Source organism: Gavia stellata, chromosome 10 (genome assembly GCF_030936135.1).
Source record: "Gavia stellata isolate bGavSte3 chromosome 10, bGavSte3.hap2, whole genome shotgun sequence".
In the NCBI taxonomy this organism is placed as follows: domain Eukaryota; kingdom Metazoa; phylum Chordata; class Aves; order Gaviiformes; family Gaviidae; genus Gavia; species Gavia stellata.
This window is the reverse complement of record NC_082603.1, coordinates 7,290,347-7,307,430: the sequence shown is the minus strand read 5'-3', so window position 1 is coordinate 7,307,430 and position 17,084 is coordinate 7,290,347.

Here is a 17,084-nt window from a genome sequence, read left to right as displayed (position 1 = left end):
TACCAAGGTGAAATTAAAAAGACAAAAAAATCTCTGCAAAAAAAAAAAAAAAGCCTGGTCTTTTCTTGCATGGGGTGTCCCCTTGACTTGGAGAGTGAAGGGTTTGAATCATCTCCAAAGTCGGCAAGCTGTTGGGTAGGGTATAGCGAGACTGCAGGGGAAGCTTCTGCTCCTTGGGTTTTTGATATCACATATTCTCTGGTCTGGGACTAAACTGGCCCTTGACGCTCCTCTGTGACCAACGGACAGAGATTGGTGGCTCTGGAAGGTGACACATCTATCTCAGGCTGCCACCCAAGGAGGCAGTGGGGGGCTTGCTGGGGCTTTCCATCAAGCACAGCAGAACCGTGGAGAGCTAGCTCAGCTGTGATCAACCAACTTGTAGACATTTGTAGGCAGTGGAGATGACTCCCAGCCAAAATAACAAAAGAAAAAGGGAGACCAGACACCAGGCAACCTTCTTTACAACAAGGAGGAATCTTGCAGAAAGGATGGGCAAAAAGAGAAAAAGCGGTTTGCATGTTTGCCAGCTGTCGGCATGGGCTTGTTCGTTTGTATCACCAGAAAACTCTGCTTCACGTTTACATCTGCCCTCAGTGTTTCTATGCTCTTAGCATTGAAGGAGAGCTGGAGAAGCCAGGACAGCCAGGTTACTAGCAAAACATTTTCCCGAATGCATGAGCTCTTGGCTTAAAATGCCCTGCAGACCTCACTGGTACCTTCACATCCCTGGTTGCCATCCCAGCTCACTGAGCAGAGCAAGGCTGGGAGGCATTCGTCCTCCTCCAGGACAGGGGGGCTGCACGAATGGGAAAGCATTTCTGCAGGCCAGGTTACCCCATAAGTGCTCTCACCTGGACTATCACTTCACCACGAACTCCAATCCTCCATGGCAGGGCCCCGGGCAACTCCATGTTAGGACTGCCTAAAAGATACGGGTGGGTATTTCCCAATCAGAGTTGCTCTCATCACAGCTCCCTCACGTGGAGAGGTTCCACAAGTATGTGCTGATGCCACCAAATTGGGGGTGGGGATCCACAATTCATTGTCTGAGATGTTCAAAACAAGGTGTTCTCCTTCATCAGTCACTGCTCTGCTGTTCCTGTGCTAGAAAATGTTTTCCAGGTCCAACCTGCAGAAAAAAATACTCTAAAACGGTGTGACTGTGTGAAGAAAACTCGTGGGTTTTATTTTGCAAGTTGTAGGTTCCCAAGAACAGCCTGCATTTCTTGGGTTGGTTTAGGGTTTTGCTCTATTTCAGGACAGAAGAGCATGGCACCTGACCCTATGAACGGCAGCTGCTGCAAAACCCCCCAGCAGCCTCAACCCAGCAGTGTCCAGTTTGTTCCAGTCACCCAGTCATGTCTTGGGATGGGGTGCTGGGCAGCCTGCCTGACCCAAACTGCTGGGGACTGTGTTCTTGGTCATCCTGCAGCTGAGTGTTTCCCCTTGCTCCCCAAAATGAAGACTTATTTTTAATCACTGCACAGGCTCTGTTTTCTCTCAACAATAACATTTTGATTACAAAACATCTCTGAGCCCTTATCTGGCCTCTGTTGCCTCAAACATGAGCTGAAAAAGCACAGAAAGAAGGCTGGAGAAACGTCTAACATGTAGGAGAAGGCTTTCAATGGAGAATTAAATAAGCTGTATTGAGCTGCAAGGTCTTCTCTTCCAGTAGAAATATCTCATGTGTGCCTGCTTGCTCATTTGGGATGTAATTAGTGAGTCACCAGGTGAAGGTGTTGCAGGAGGGAGGGTAAAACCCTATAAAAGCAGGATTCACAGATTGCCTGGGTTTGGGAGGAGGTGGGAAGATGTGCCCTGGGAAGCTGCCTATCCTGATTTGAGATGATCTTGTGAAGGACAGCGGGGTAGGTGCTTGTGTGCAAGTTTTGCTGTGCCTCTAAAGCCCTTGCTCTTTTGAAGACATAATTATGTGTTGGGGAATCTCTTTGTAGAGACTGTGGTATTTGTTTGTACTTCACTCTTGCAAAGCACAAGGGTGATGCCTGTCTTAAGTGCTAATATATTTTTAATGTTGGCTACGCATAGTTTTTTTTAGCTGGTTGTCTCCATACTCAGTTTCTGGGTGGATGACTTGGAAAGGCAAAAATTCTATCTTTTAGTTTGGGATTTTGGCACAGGAAGGCTCCACAGCAGCAGGGAAAAAGGTTGGACCTGACCTGCTATGGACAGGTTGGTGAAATTACGGCTGGGTGGTATTGGAAAAATGCTGGCTGGTGCTAGTGGGACAGAGGGGATCTGGACTGGGGTGAGGCTGACAGTCACTGTGGGTTGGAGGTGGAGATGTGCTTTGCTGTGGAAAGGGGGCAGATCTGGGGCAGGTGGAGTATTTGTGGTGTGGAGGAGCTGCTGTGACCCATGAAGCCAGCATGAGTCTGATTTGTAGGACCCAGCTGTAGGTAATGGCTGGGTTAACACCACCCAGGCTTGCAATAGAAAAATGGATGTTTTCATTAATGGATATTAAAATTGCCTCAAGAATTCCCCTCACTTGGATGCTTCTTAAAATATCATGTTTAAAGTTTTTTTTTAAATCTTTTAAAGATGAAAGGCTTGTCTTCCCCACCTACAGCTATCTCCTGTTTGAAAAATGTTCACCTACATCAGTCTGGCTTTCCATCAGCCTAACTATCAATTTACACTTACCCAATTACTTCCCCCAAAATAAAACCCCCATAAAACTCATGTCATGCAGACTGGTTGCCTATTTTTAAAATCTTGCAAAAATGTAATGACAAGCTATAATAACAGTAGCTCAAGGTATGTGTGTGTATATGTATAAAACTATTATATATAGTATATAATTTTGGGGGAGGATCAGTATTGTGGAAGGGGGTAGATCTTCATCTAGTAAAATCAGCAGAATTCATGGTCTTAAACCTGTCCTCCTTCTGCAAGTTGGCCTATGTGCTAGACGCAACCTGAGCACAAGTCCAGCTCGCAATTGTGCAATGCAGTAGCAGATGTGGGTCCTCATGTCATCTAGATTTCATATTCCGTTGTGCCTTATGTCAGGGTGTGGACGGATCCTGCCAAAGCAAAACTGGCTAGGCCTTATCTTCTGCAAATGATGGAGTCACTGCATGGCAGGTGACTTCTTGTCAGGCTGGGCGGGTTGTTGGATGTCCCTGGGTGGGTGGTGGGTTTGCTATGTTCAGGACTGGCCCCCCGGGATGTACTCTCATGGTGCTGCTTTGCCATGTTGTGATCCATGTCTGAGCGTGCTTTTGGCCTGGGGAGTGACTCCCTAGGACAAATGATATCTTCTCATCAAAGCCAGGAAGAAAAGAACAAGGTCTGACGTGAAAACAGGCTCTCCAAGGCAAGGGCAATACCAGGAAAAGGTTGGGAGCTGACCTTCGTGTCTCTTGTGACTCAAAACAAAACACCCTCTGTTCAGGTGCTGCTCGGTGGCCAAGGAAAGATCAAGTCGGAGATTACTTTTCAGTTGAGGACACAGATTAGATGATACTGATAGCCAGGAACGAGCTAGCTCTGAGTGATACTATGTTAATTAACTTGCTCTTTGTGAATGGATGGTATAGGAGCTTGTGGCAGATGCAGACTGGAGTGAAACTCAAAATGGTATTGGCCAATACTGGCTGGGTTTGTATCTGGAGGTATTTTTAGGTATTTGTGGGTGACTTGTAGTGCACAGACGTAAGAGCTGGAGCAAGCAACCTTCCTGGAAGCGTGTCACCTTGGTAGCAGATGCTGTCTAGGAAAACCACCTCCAGTTGAAGGGTTGCATCTTTGCCTTCCTCAAAATGGCCTGGCTCAGCATGTAACTGAAGTCAGTGGATCTGTGCTGGCTGCTGCCAGCTGAGATCTGGGTGCTAAGAGACCCCAAAATGGGCAGCTTCCTAGCAAAGCAGTGCTTGGTGCCGTGAACCCCAGTGCACAGCCACCTCCCCAGCCCCTTGCTGCACAGGGTGTTTGCGGGGTGGGGGCTGCTTTCTGGTGTGATGTGGGCATATACTCGTACACAAAAAGAGGCTGCAGGGGAGTTTCTTATGTACCCACCTTTCTGCACATCTGATGTGGAGAGGGCATGAATCCCAGGGAAGCAACGGGCAGGGTCTTTCCCTGGAACTGGACATGGGAGGTAGCAAATGCTGCTTTTCTGGTGGGAAAAGCCCAAAGCTTTGGTTGCTTCTGTCACCTTTCCACAGTGAAATAATTTGCCAGATGTCCGATATCTACACTGATGCTGTTCTGGGCACAAAATGTCGCCCATCATTAGAAAACGCTTGTCTTGTGACACATGATAGGGCTCAAACCACTGAGGATGACTGCCTTGGCCTTATGGTAGGTCTGTGAGCAAGATCCCAGGTAACACCAGCTGTCCAAATCTGTGACTTGCATTTGCTAAGTCTTGTCTTCCACTGCTCATCATCTGCGTGGAAAGTTCATTTAAAAAAAAAGCTTTATGAAATGGTAAAGACTTGCAATGGAAAGGCAGGAAAAAGGTTAGAAGCTCTTCAGGTGTAAAAAGGTGAATAATAGCTTCTTATCTTGTTGGAGATCAGACCAAATTCTTGCCTCCATTCCTTTGAGTGGCAATGTGTTGGTTGTGAAAAGGTTATCTTGTCAGCTGTAGACCTCCTAGACACTGATGTGGAGGCTGACATGTGCTTGCCTGGTTGACGTGTATAAGTTCACAGGCTGAGGATGAGCGTATCCAACTGCAAACCATGTCAAAACACTCCAAGTGATCAAATACCGACAGCACTTTCGGTGAAGAACAGCAGATTCCCACTGCCTCGGGCCCTCTGAGCTGCTGCTTCAGAGGGGAGATCAGATTTCTCCTCTGATGACCCTGGGAACAGGGGGCTCATTCAGAGGGATGCTTGGTGGATTGTATCATGGTCTCGGGGCAGAGTAAATCTGTGGCAGGAGGCAGGCAGACCCTGTGGCACAGAGATGGGGAGCTGGTGGTGAGCCCCAGCAAGCAGTGCTCGAGGGTACTTATCAACTTGGTGGCTTCAAGTGGGGTGAAAAGCTAATGACCCTTTACTGACCAGTCTTATGTAGGATTCGTAGAAAGCCCAGACAGGATTAGTGCTCTGGAGAGCTGAGCTTTGGTATCTCAGATCAGTGCTCTGAAACTGGCTGGCCCCCAGCAGCTCCGGCTCTCCTCTTGCCTCTGTTCCTTGTAGTACGGATGCAATAATATCTGCTTCGGAGAGGAGGGGCTGTGAAGGGGGGTATCTACAGAGCCTCAGGCTTCTCTGCGCTTTCCCGAGAGCATCTGCGAGGAAACAAGTCTGTGCTCAACACAAGCTCAAAATAATATGTGAGCACGGAGGGCCCTGAGGCTGCACGCAGAGTGAGAAGGAGATGGGAAACAGTGAGCAACCACCCGTTTGCTGAATGAGGCAGGGACTGTATGGAAAATATAGCATGAGATCATGGAACTAGAGGTGTAGCGTAATGCCTGTGCCTTGGGTGGCTGATTATGTTGTCCTGACAACCTCTAGCTGGTGTCCCAGGGTTGGAGGGCTTGGCTCTGCAGCCGAGTGCATGTAGGTATTTGGGAAGTAACTGGAGAGCCCCTGAGGAGTTTGGGAAGAGGAGGCTGGTGAAACTCTTCCAAAAGGATTAGCTGGAGCCTGCCAGAAGCTATAACTGACTGTTGGCTGCTCTGTCTCCTCCTGGAGTAGGCGGAGGAGTGAGGAAGGAGCAGCGACATCCCATTGCTGCCAGCAGAAGACCTGGGGGCTGGGGCACATGAAGCCTCACCCCATGGGGCAAAGATTGCCTTTGCAGGGAGCTCTTCAGCAAAGTCTGGGGTGAGAGAGCTGGAGACAGGGTGAGAAGCTCAGGCAGGACACAGTGGTTAAAGGACAGGAGTAAATGTGGCAGAGCAGCTCATCTAAAAAAGGGGATGTTAGCTGCAGGTGGGACCAGGGTGGTTGGGGAAGTAGAGGCAGTCACTTCCCTGTTAAGACAAAAGGAGCAGCCCCACCGTGGGTGACCAGGAGGCCTAAGGAGAGGCACCATCAACCATCTGAAAGCCTGTTTTGATCCTAAAATTCAAGGTATGAGAAATGGGGTCAATTCTCAGCACCAGTTGGCTAAGCGTGGCCAGGCTTCTGCAGCCAGTGGCAGGGAAGGGGAACAGCATGGCTGGTGTTTGTCCAGTGGCTTTCCCAGGTCAAGCTGAGTTACCTGGGAGTGTGAGATGGGGAAGGGACACTGAATCCAGAGAAAAGTATCGGTGAGTCTTTGGCAAGGAGTTAGACCCATGAAGAAGCCTGAAGGCAGATGTTGTTCTCAAAGACATTGCAATGTGTTGGGCAGCAGTGGTGGGACCCATAGCTTGTGCTGTGCCCCAGAAATGGTTGTACAAACTGAGCAGCTTTGCCTCTTTCCTGGGCTTTACAGTTCCCATCAATTAGAGGCTAATCACTTCCTTCAGAAAGCTTTTAAGTGCAAGCAAGCTTATTCAAGATGATGAAATTGCCTCCTAATTGATTATTCCTGCAATTTAACAGCTGTTTCCCTGACTTGCTTATTTTTTTTTCTTTCCTTGAAATAAAAATCTGCTGTAGATATGACCAGCTCATCTCCAGCCAGGAGCTTGTGAGGAGCTAACAAATGTTTGTGGCAGTGCTGGCTTTTGTGAAGGGATTGACAGAAGCGCCTGGTGGAGAGTGTATTAGCCGGGGCTGGAGCTTGGCGGGGAAGAGCTTCCCCATGAAATATGAATAAGCAGAGGAGATGCTGTGTTTTCAGTCCTCCCCATGATGGCCTCAAAGCTGTGGTGTGCTGGGGGAGGAGGAAGAGTCCTGTTTCATCCCACAGCCCTGGGCCACCCGAGCTTAGGTGCTGCCTGACCGCGTGCACCCAGCCAGCCCCTGCCGATAGCATCGGGGCAAATACAGTAGGTGCTTTGTGCCTGGGGGGATCTGGTTACCTGGGAGCAGCTCTGCTCCTGGGGAAATGATGACAACGTGCTGGGGGGAAGGGCGGGATTAGAAAAAAATGACAATGCCAGTTTGTGAATTCCTCCGGCATTGTTTTAAGGTGCTTCCTAAGGAAGAAGTCACTGGGCTCCCTGCATGCAAGGGCTCTATAGCAGATTACCTGGTCTGCATCTGATCCCTCTTGTCTTACATCCTTACTGCTGTGGTGTTTGCTGGGCTATACTGCAACCCCTCCAGGACACGTATTCCTTTTTAGCTGCTATTACAGGTCCCACTCTTCATTCCCAGCAAGACTGGCAATAGCTCTTTTTTCTTTCCCAGTAAATGTTTCTACCTTGCTTTTCTGCTCAGACAAGGCTTAAGCAATTGCCTGGCCTGTCACCTTCTTGCCAAAATAATTTTTGTGGCTGTTGTCTAATTTTGTCAATTTTGATAAGTTAAAAAAAAGTTTCTATGGGTCTTGCAAAAAGGGATGGTGAAAAGATCTATAAATGTGTCCACTACTTCTCTTCCCTTCCATGGGGAGACTTCAGTGTGAGCACAACCCTTGCTGGACTTCAGGAATTGTGTTGGGGAACACTGCTATCCATGTCACACCTGCAGCTGAGGTGTAAGGCGGGGTCACGGCTGCCCACCAAAAGGATGCACAAAGCCATGGGAGATCAGGCTTTCCAGTAGCTGAGCTGCTACCGAGTCCTTCTGGCCAACAGGTTTCTCCGCCTGAGAAACCCCATGACTTGTGCTCAGCTGAGCTGAGACCCATGAGTGCACTTGATGTGCTAGAGTGGTGGAGGAGATGCATTACTGCTACTGGCTTGTTCTTTCCCTCTCTTGGGACACCTAGCCAAAATGGGTCAGGGATATGCTGTTGTTTATTGGTCTCTGATCCAGGTGGCTGGTGTCTTGGCAGGGTCATAAAAGAAAGTCCTTTACTCTTCTTTCTAGCTAAAGGTCTTGCTCTGCACCCCTCTTTTAGCAGCAAGCTCTAGTGAACTTCAAGGTGAAAGTCCTCTGGAGGCCCTCACTGAGGGTTTAACAGTGTGCAAGCTTCTTTCTGTGTAGATGTCTTGAGTCACCCTGATGATAACTGTGTTCCTGGTGGGACTTTCTGCTGCACGGGGTGCTTCAGCAAGGGAGCAGGACCCTTAGCTAAAAGGCAAAAAGCTTGGGAAGTCCATGGGAAATAGAACAGTGAAATGTAGAGATGGTGATGAAACTTTGCTGTCTGCTCCAGAGGAAACCAGATGTGGGGAATATTCAGAGCAGTGCCAACACACACAACCTTGCTCCTGCGATGTGTTCGCAGTCCTGCTGGTGTGGGGACCCACTGGATGTGGCATCTCAGCTGCTGGTCCCTAATAAAACCTACAGTGCACCTAGAAGCCTCGCCTTTGTGTTGGGGAGCGATGGGAAGCTGCCCTTCAGTGTCAGGCAGGTTGCAGTCCTATTATTCTGAGCTGTGCTTTTGGTGTGCTGCGTACTGGTGGGTAACTGGTGTGCCACGCTAGTGCTGCTGGCTGTCCTGGGAGAGATCTTCCAAGTTGCTTTTCCCAGGAGGCTGCACCTGGTTGTCCTGTCTGTTAACATCCATGGGTTGGAGGACACAAAATACTGCTCTTGACACACCACCTGCATGACGCAGCCCAGGCTGAGGGCTCTGTGATAACCAGCCGATAAAACTGTCCTCAAAACCACAGCAACGTGCAGACTTGGACAAACTTCCCTCACGGGGTGAACGGATCCAGTTTCAGCACTAATGGGTTTCCCAGGATTTGCAGATGTGAATTATTTGCATTCTTGACTCCAAGGTGAGCGCAGGTGCATAAGATGGTCCCCATGAGCACCCCTCTGGCGCGCTGTCCCCCACCTCCCGGGGTGTGGGTGGCTGGGCGAGCGCACAGAGCCGCTATTGTGCATCGCTGCCTGTGCACCAGCTGCCTGTGGGACAGCCCATCGGGTGCTCAGGGTGTTGCTCGGTGCTGTCTGTGTGGCAGTGCTTTCTAAAGGTGTCTCTCCTTTTTTGCCTTCAGGAGAGAAGCCATTTACAGAGTCAAACCCTGAGCTGGCCCTTGGGCTTTTGGTTGGAGGTCCAAGGAAAACAGCCTTTGCTTTAAACAACACTCCTTGCGTTTGCTCTGCTTAAACTCCAAGACTATTTAACACGCTTCAGCTTCTTATAAAGTTTCTGTCAAGACGGATTAGCAGCAGGCTGACAGATTGCTATTACAGCCCCAGTGAACTTTTAATACCTGCTAGTAAGTTCTGTGAGTCCCTTAAATCCTCCTGTGGATGTTTGAGTTGGGGAGCAAAGGCTGCTGCTTATGCGGCTGGTATTCAGGTACCTCCGCTTCTCTCTGAGCTGTCAGCATTAAGAAATGACCTCTAGGGATTTCTGACATTATGTTCCCCAAGGCCTCAAAAACTGCTTCCTTGATGCGGATTGCATCCCCTCTCCCTGTGGGGTGAGGTGCTGCTGAGAGGGGGTTTGGGGCTGGAGTTCCCCCAGCAGGATTCAGGCAGAGGAGGGGCAAGAGCACATCTCAGCTCCTGCCTGTCCAGGGGAGGGTGCCAGGGTGTGAGCAGAAGCTGGGGAGACTCGGGGGGACCCTCAGGGGCTGCTGCCTGTGCAGTCCAAGGGCTAGGATCAGAGCATCACTCAAGTGAGACAAGCTGTTAGCTGCCCTTCAGGCAGGCTTGGTTTGCTCTAGAGAAGTCGTGGCCTGGAGTCCATGCACCCTGAGTAAGGGTCAGCAGGCTGGTGAGTCTGGAGTAATGTGATTTTTCTTCCTTATACCGAGTTTTACATGTTTTTATTTGAATTTTGATGCACCTTTTCCTACTACTGTCACCAAAATTGAAACAGCATCAGTGTAGAGGTGAGCCAAGGAATAGCCATCAAATGTCCCTGCGGTGAAGCGGCTGCCATGTGAAGGGGGTGGTGCATGGCAGTCGGTGTGCTGATGTGCCTAACTGTACGGTGGTGGAACTTAAACACCTTCTCTCCAGGATCCCTGGGCCCCTGCTGGGTACCAGCCCTTGTCTGCATCCTTAGAGCACACCTCCCACAGCTTTTTTTCTGCATTCTAAATCCCTTGCTTCTGGAAGCATGGTATATGCAAGAAGATATTTGCTGTACTTTCCAGTTGTGGAAAAAAGCTTGAAAACTGCCTTTGCCAAACTCCCTAAACTCAAAAAACAGATGACAGAGAAGTCACCCAGTACTTAACTGAGGGCGCGTGAGTTTTTGCATGCTTAGGACAAAAACTGAAAATGGCTTTTGGCAAGGGTCTTTCTCCCAGGCTGTATCTGGATATGTTCTGCTCTTTAGGTTTTACTTACTGGGATGTGCATTCTCCCAGTAGACAACCTGCATTCAGAGTCTTATCAGCCTTTTGAAATGCCATCTTTCTCTTGTGCAGCATTGGACAAGTTTGTGTAGCTTGGCAGAGATACAGCTGTTCAACAAGAGGCTGCAGCTGAGCAAGATGTCTTGTCTTGGCATGGCCAACACATCATGGCTGGTATGTTGGCCTCCTGCCTGCAGGACGTGTCTCAAGGCACCCAGCAAGTGCTGTGGAGGTGGATGCTGTGCCTGCTGCCATGGGTATGCCAAGGTGGTGTTGATGTGGTTCAAGGGGGCTTTTACAGTTGCACTAGAAACTCTAGCCAAAACTGGACCTCTGCTTGGGGCTGTATGTGTGGCTGTGGGACACAGGTCCCCGTAGCAAATGTATGGTGGATGCAGGTACAAGGGGGACTCCCTTGTCAATGGAGGATGATTTGGGGTGCTGAGGGAGCCAGGATAGGCCCAGATTTGCTGCTGCTTGTAGAGAACTTGCTTTCCCTGTGGCTGTCCCAGCTCTGCCCTGCTTGAACTGGGTTAACTTGGGGAGCTGCTCTTTAAGCATCTTTGATATCTTTTTTTATTGTGCAGCAAAATGCTTTTTGGAAAGCTGGGCTATTATCCCTCCAATAGCAACAATCTAAACCCAGAAGAGAGAAAGGGGCGAGGGGAGGGAGGGAGCGAGCGAGCATGAGAAGGGGGCCTTTGAAGTGAGCTGCCCGAATGAAATGTGTGACATCAGAGAGATGGCAGATAGCTGGCAGAACAAGGCTGCCTTTGAGCCCTCCTCGGGCCCAGCCAGCGTGCACTTTACACCCCACCTCCCGAAGTCGGAGATGAAAGATGCCCCAGGCAGCCTGCCTGACCCCATTGCCTCTGCTATCTCCACTTGATTGCACAGTGTTTTGCTCCAAACAATTCTTCACTGTCTGGGCCGCACAGGTGAATCTCCCCGCTTGGCTCGCGAGCGGGGATGCCGTGCATAGCAGGGCTGCTTTGTTGCGGTCGCTCACCTGCTTGTGGGGTGGTTTTCTTAGGATGGGCATTGTTTGACAGCAAGGTACAGAGCAGGGGTGGAGAGGAAAGCATGGGGCAGGACTGGGCAGCCTGGGGACAGGAAAAGGTCTGGTGGGGGATATGGAGTCAGGGAGCATCCTTAGGGATGGATGCATGGGGAGATACAGAGTTGGGGAGCATCCTTGGTCACATTGGTGAGCCCAGCAGCTTGTGTTGGAGGCTATAGCCAGTGGTCCAAGAAGGGATCCAGGCTGGATTTGAAAATAATCTGTTTCTCCATTTGTTACTGGATTCAACCTGCTTGTGTGTCTAAAGCACTCTGGTTTCCCTACCTGGGGTCCTTGCTTTCAAAAAAGTGTGGCGGAGGGAGGACATCTGCATGCATGTCTGTAGTAAGAAAATGCATGTTTGATAACCTGTTTTGTTTCAAAAGAGATATATGATGGATTTGTGTAGAAAATGAGATGTGGGAAAATGGCTGCAAATAAGGTACACACCCAACAGGCTGAGAGGGCAACCCGGCTCTGAGAAACAAGACAGGGACTTGGGAAAGGAGATGGTGGTGGGTCATGTGGTTGGGATTGGGGGGGGTCTCCTAACAAGTCTCCATGCTGGGCTCATGGAAAGGAGGGTTGGAGAAATACAGGTTACAAAGACTGTGTGTATGGGGAGGGATAAGCCAGGACACACAACCAGTGTTGACATAAGCAGGGCTAGAATAGACTCCTCCTGACTGGTTCATTTCTGAACATCTTCCAGCAGTGTAAAGGCCAGGTGTGACCTGCCTCCCATGCATCTGCTAACTGATTATTCATGGCTGCTCTCATGGGACCTGTGTCCTTCTGGTTGGGTTGGGCAGGGTAGATAGTCATAGAATCATAGAATTTTTTAGGTTGGAAAGTAACTTTAAGATCATCAAGTCCAACTGTTAACCTAACATTGCCAAGTCCACCACTAAACCATGTCCCTAAGCACCACATCTACATGTCTTTTAAATACCTCCAGGGATGGTGACTCAACCACCTCCCTGGGCAGCCTGTTCCAATGGCTGACAACCCTTTCCATGAAGAAATTTTTCCTAATATCCAACCTAAACCTCCCCTGGTGCAACTTGAGGCCATTTCCTCTCATCTTATTACTTCTTACTTTGGAGAAGAGACCAACACCCCCCTCTCTACAACCTCCTTTCAGGTAGTTGTAGAGGGTGATAAGGTCTCCTCTGAGCCTCCTTTTCTCCAGGCTAAACAACCACGGTTCCCTCAGCTTCTCCTCATAAGACTTGTGCTCCAAACCATTCATCGGCTTCATTGCTCTTTGGACATGCTCCAACACCTCAATGTCTGTCTTGTAGTAACGAGCCCAAAACTGAACATGGTATTTGAGGTGCAGCCTCACCAGTGCTGAGCACAGGGGGACAATCACTTCCGTACTGCTGCTGGCCACACTGTTTGTGATACAAGCCAGGATGCTATTGGCCACCTGGGCACATTGCTGGCTCAGATTCAGCTGGGTATCAACCACCACCTCGGGGTCCTTTTCTGCCAGGCAGCTTTCCAGCCACTTGTCCCCAAGCCTGTAGCGTTGCATGGGGTTGTTGTGGCCAAAGTGCAGGACCCGGCACTTGGCCTTGTTGAAACTCATACAATTGGCCTCAGCCCATCGATCCAGCCTGTCCAGATCCCTCTGCAGAGCCTTCCTACCCTCAGGCAGATCAACACTCCATCCAATTTGGTGTTGTCTGCAAACTTACTGAGGTGTGTGCTCGATCCCCTCATCCAGATCACTGATAGCTATTAAACAGAACTGGCCCCAATACTGAGCCCTGGGGAACACCACTTGTGACCAACCACCAACTGGATTTAACTCCATTCACCACAACTCTTTGGGCTCAGCCATTCAGCTGTTTTTTTACCTAGCAAAGAGTATAATGTCCAAGCCACAAGCAGCCAGTTTCTCCAGGAGAATGCTGTGGTAAATAGTGTCAAAGGCTTTACTAAAATCTAGGTAGACAACATCCACAGCCTTTCCCTCATCCACTGAGTGGGTCACTTTGTCATAGAAGGATATCAGGTTAGTCAATGAATGCCTTTCATTAAACCCATGTTTATTGGGCCTGATTGTCCTGTACATGCTGTGTGACGGCAGTCAAGATGATCTGCTCCATAACCTTCCCCTGCACTGAGGTCAGACTGACAGGCTAGTGAGAGCTGGTGGTGCAGAGTAAGAGCTATTACAGTAGGGCTGGTCACGTCAGTCCCTGGTTAGATCAAGATGGAAAAGGACTTAGTGCTAGAGCCAGTCTTTAGAAGATCAACAGCAGGTGCAACTCAACCTCTATGTGTGCTCTGTAGACAAGACAGGCTCAGGAAAATTTTGAGTGTTCAAGTAGTACCACAGATGTGTCCACATGACTTTCTCAGTGGGTCCTTCCTGAGCAAAAACAGAGAGGCAGTTCCTAGATTCATGTGAGTAGGGCAGACTTTGAAACCCTGAAGGGCATTTGAACAGTTGAGCTTCCATATGAAGATCTGAGCACCCTTTTGACCTTTACTAAAAAGATCAGAGCCAAGTTTTCCCTTGCATTCAGTGACTTGTAAAGACTGAATGCCCTAAAATCAATGTTACTAGTGGGAACATGGAAATTAATTGTGTCAATCTATCACTCATCTTGCCCTATTACATTCCATGATTAGAACTTGGCCTCAAATACATGAACAAAGTGTCTTCTGTGACAGGTAACTGCTGCACAGGAGATGGCAGTGCATGACTTAGTGGTCAAAAGCAGAAAACAAAAGAAAAATTTGGGTCCATCACTGTTTTTTCTAGCCCAATGCAATGCTTTCCTTGCTTGGGTCTATTCAGGTCAGTATGACATCTTGGAAACAAAATTAAGTATGTGTTTGCAGAAGTCTGAGTTGCAGAGGAAGCAAAGTCTTCAGGATGCATTTGCTTACGGTCTCTGCTGATGGGCAATGAGTAACTTGCAGAAATTTGCGTAGTACGGACTTGTGAATTGATAAGGTTAGAAAAAGTTAACAGGAAACTAGCAGATATACTGAGGTAGGGGGAAGTGCATGGGGAAGGTATGCATTCTGTTTGTGAACTGTCTTGGAGCAGCGCTAAGGAATAATGCACCAAGTTGATTGGTCATCTGCAAGTAGACCCTGGAGCCAAGGGAGGTGACTTGCAGGACTATGTATAGACCTTATGCAGTGGCCTTCCAAAAACCATCTGGGACCAGGCTGTTTGAAGGTGTGAATGACACCAGTGCTGTGGGCATTTTTGTGTCTCCAGCTCCCATATCACCCTACCCAAACCTGGCCTCAGGGGGCAAATGGTGTTGACGGTGACCTCTCTGCCTGCCTCATCTTCATACACAGACAGCTTGGAGGCTGGGTGAAATAGGTTGCAGTCATGGATGTGAAACACAGCTGAGGTTCCTGATGGCTGGAGAGTAGATTCAATTGAGCTAAGTTCAAGAGAGCCTAGCTGGGTAGCAGTAGCAGGTATGGCAGCACAGAGCTCAGATTTGGGGTGGAATGATTCCACCTGGCTATGGTATTAAGTTCAAGTCATGTCAAGCTTGGCTTTGGAGTAGAATGGCTGCTACGCAGAAATTGCAGTTTTGCTGTGCACACAACATGCCTGAACAGCCTTCATCTTGCCAAAGAGTCATGTCATTTTTTCCAGGTAAAAAGCTGCTTCTCGCCCAAGATTACTGATAAACTCTGTGCAACCACAAGTCTCTTGAGCCAGGCACGGTGACATGCTGTTGGCCTGAAGAGCTGCCTGGAGGTGGCAGAGGGATGATAGCCCCTTTCCACCCTGTCCTCCCCCTCCGTGGGAGGGAAGCCACCTTCCCACGGCAGACCCACTGAGTATGGCTGGCCTTGTTCAGCAGCGGTGGGGGTTCATCTGTCCTCACCTCAGAGGGTTACAGCTTGAGGCAGCAGGTTAGCTTGGAAACTTGCTGTTAGCCCTAACACAAGTCTCACTTCTCTAGTGTTTCTCAAATATGTGCTGGTGGGAGTAGAAAAACCTTGCTGCCCTATGCATCCCCATGTGCCACCCGTTTCCCTCCAGCACAGCCTGAATCCACAAAATAAAACCAGAGTTGAGGTGGGGTGAAAACAGCTATTCAAGGCAGAAGCAGACCTCTGGGATCTATGTTGTTTGGGCTAAACAAGTTGATCACCAGACCAAAAACCTCATGCAAACACCTGGATGGGGCTATCTAGGCAAGCCCCTGGGCTTGGTAGCACAGTTATGCTATACCTCAGTTTCCCACAAGTTACTTCTTGAAGGGACACCTTGCCAAATCAACTAGGACAAGATCTCAAGGTGCATAAATCATGTAGGCTCTGAGGGTGCTGGACACTTATATAGCTTTGTGGCTCCATATATGAGTTTTCTTCCTCTGCGAAATGGGGAGAAGAACATTTTGCTCTGGTTCCTACTCCTTTGGGGCAGGGTTGTCCCTCAGAAGGTAGAAAGATTGTCCCCTGCAGCTCAGCATTTATAAGGTTGCAGTACTAATAACAAACATCTTTGTGAACACAGGTGTTGGTGAAGCAAGAAAGCCCAAAAAACCTTGCCAGAGCCATACCACAGCATTTCTCTGTAGCTGGTGGGGAGGTGACAGGGGTCCCAGATTAGGAGTTCTTCCCATGTTACAAAGGAGTTAATTTTGGGGGTGGAAGTTTAGGAGAGGACCGCAAAGAGAGAGAAATGACAGCTAGAGAAGGTGCTGGGAGCCTCCTACCCCATGCCCTGATGCAAGGCAGGGCAGACTCTGTGCTTGCCTGGTCTGTGCTGAGCATTCTTTGATGACCAAGACTGTGATGCTCTCCTGGTGCTGTCATTTGGGAGCTTGCCCTGAGCATTTTTCTGTGCTCCCTTCCTCCTTGCAGCAGGAAAAAGGAGGCAGGGAACAAAATCAAGGAGAGATTATCTGCTTACTGCAGAGGAGGGGGGTCCTGCCCTGTGTTCATCCCCCGTGGTTGGGGGTCCAGGAAGATGTTTTCACCTCTTCAGTGGCGTCTGGCTCCGGGGGCAACCAGGGGTTTGCAGCACTGGTGAAGAACCTGGTGCTGAACCATCCCATGGCCCTGGGCTTTTCCAGCCTCCTGGTGCTCCTTCACCATAAGGATGGGTCCGCAGCTGTCCCTTCTCATGGGACCTCCACCTTGGAGGTGGCCACGGTGGCTCGGTACCCGCATGTCCCCTTCCTCCCTCTCCTTCATTAAAGCACTGATCCTATTCCCAATAACAAGGGGGCTTCTGTTCGACAAAACCTGCCAATTAGTCATTCTGGCTGGGTATAAACGTGGCACTTGAACAGCTGAGGGGACGGCGGGCAGTCCTGCCCCTTCTCGCGGCGTTGCCAAGCTTGCCATTAACACAATGTGACAACTAATCTCTCTATAGCATCTGACTGAGCAATTTTAATTAATAGCTCTGTACGCTTGCACACACACCCCTACCCCCTCTGCTTCGCACAGGTACCGCATGCCTTTAAAGCTCCTTCCCTTGCATTGCAGCCCGCATGGACAAAAGGAGGAAAAAAGCCTCATTCTGCCCCAATTAGTGGGGAATGCTGTTCATTTGGGGCTCTGGCCCTTGGACTGAGCCAGGGCTTGCTGCCCCCCGTTCCCCCTCCCCTCTGTGGGGTTGAGGACCTCAGTAAAGATGGTGGGTCCTGGGCGGAGGTGTTTTCTCAGCTCTGCTGGTGGTTGGGGCATCCCTGCGGTGGCCCGTGGGAGGCGAGG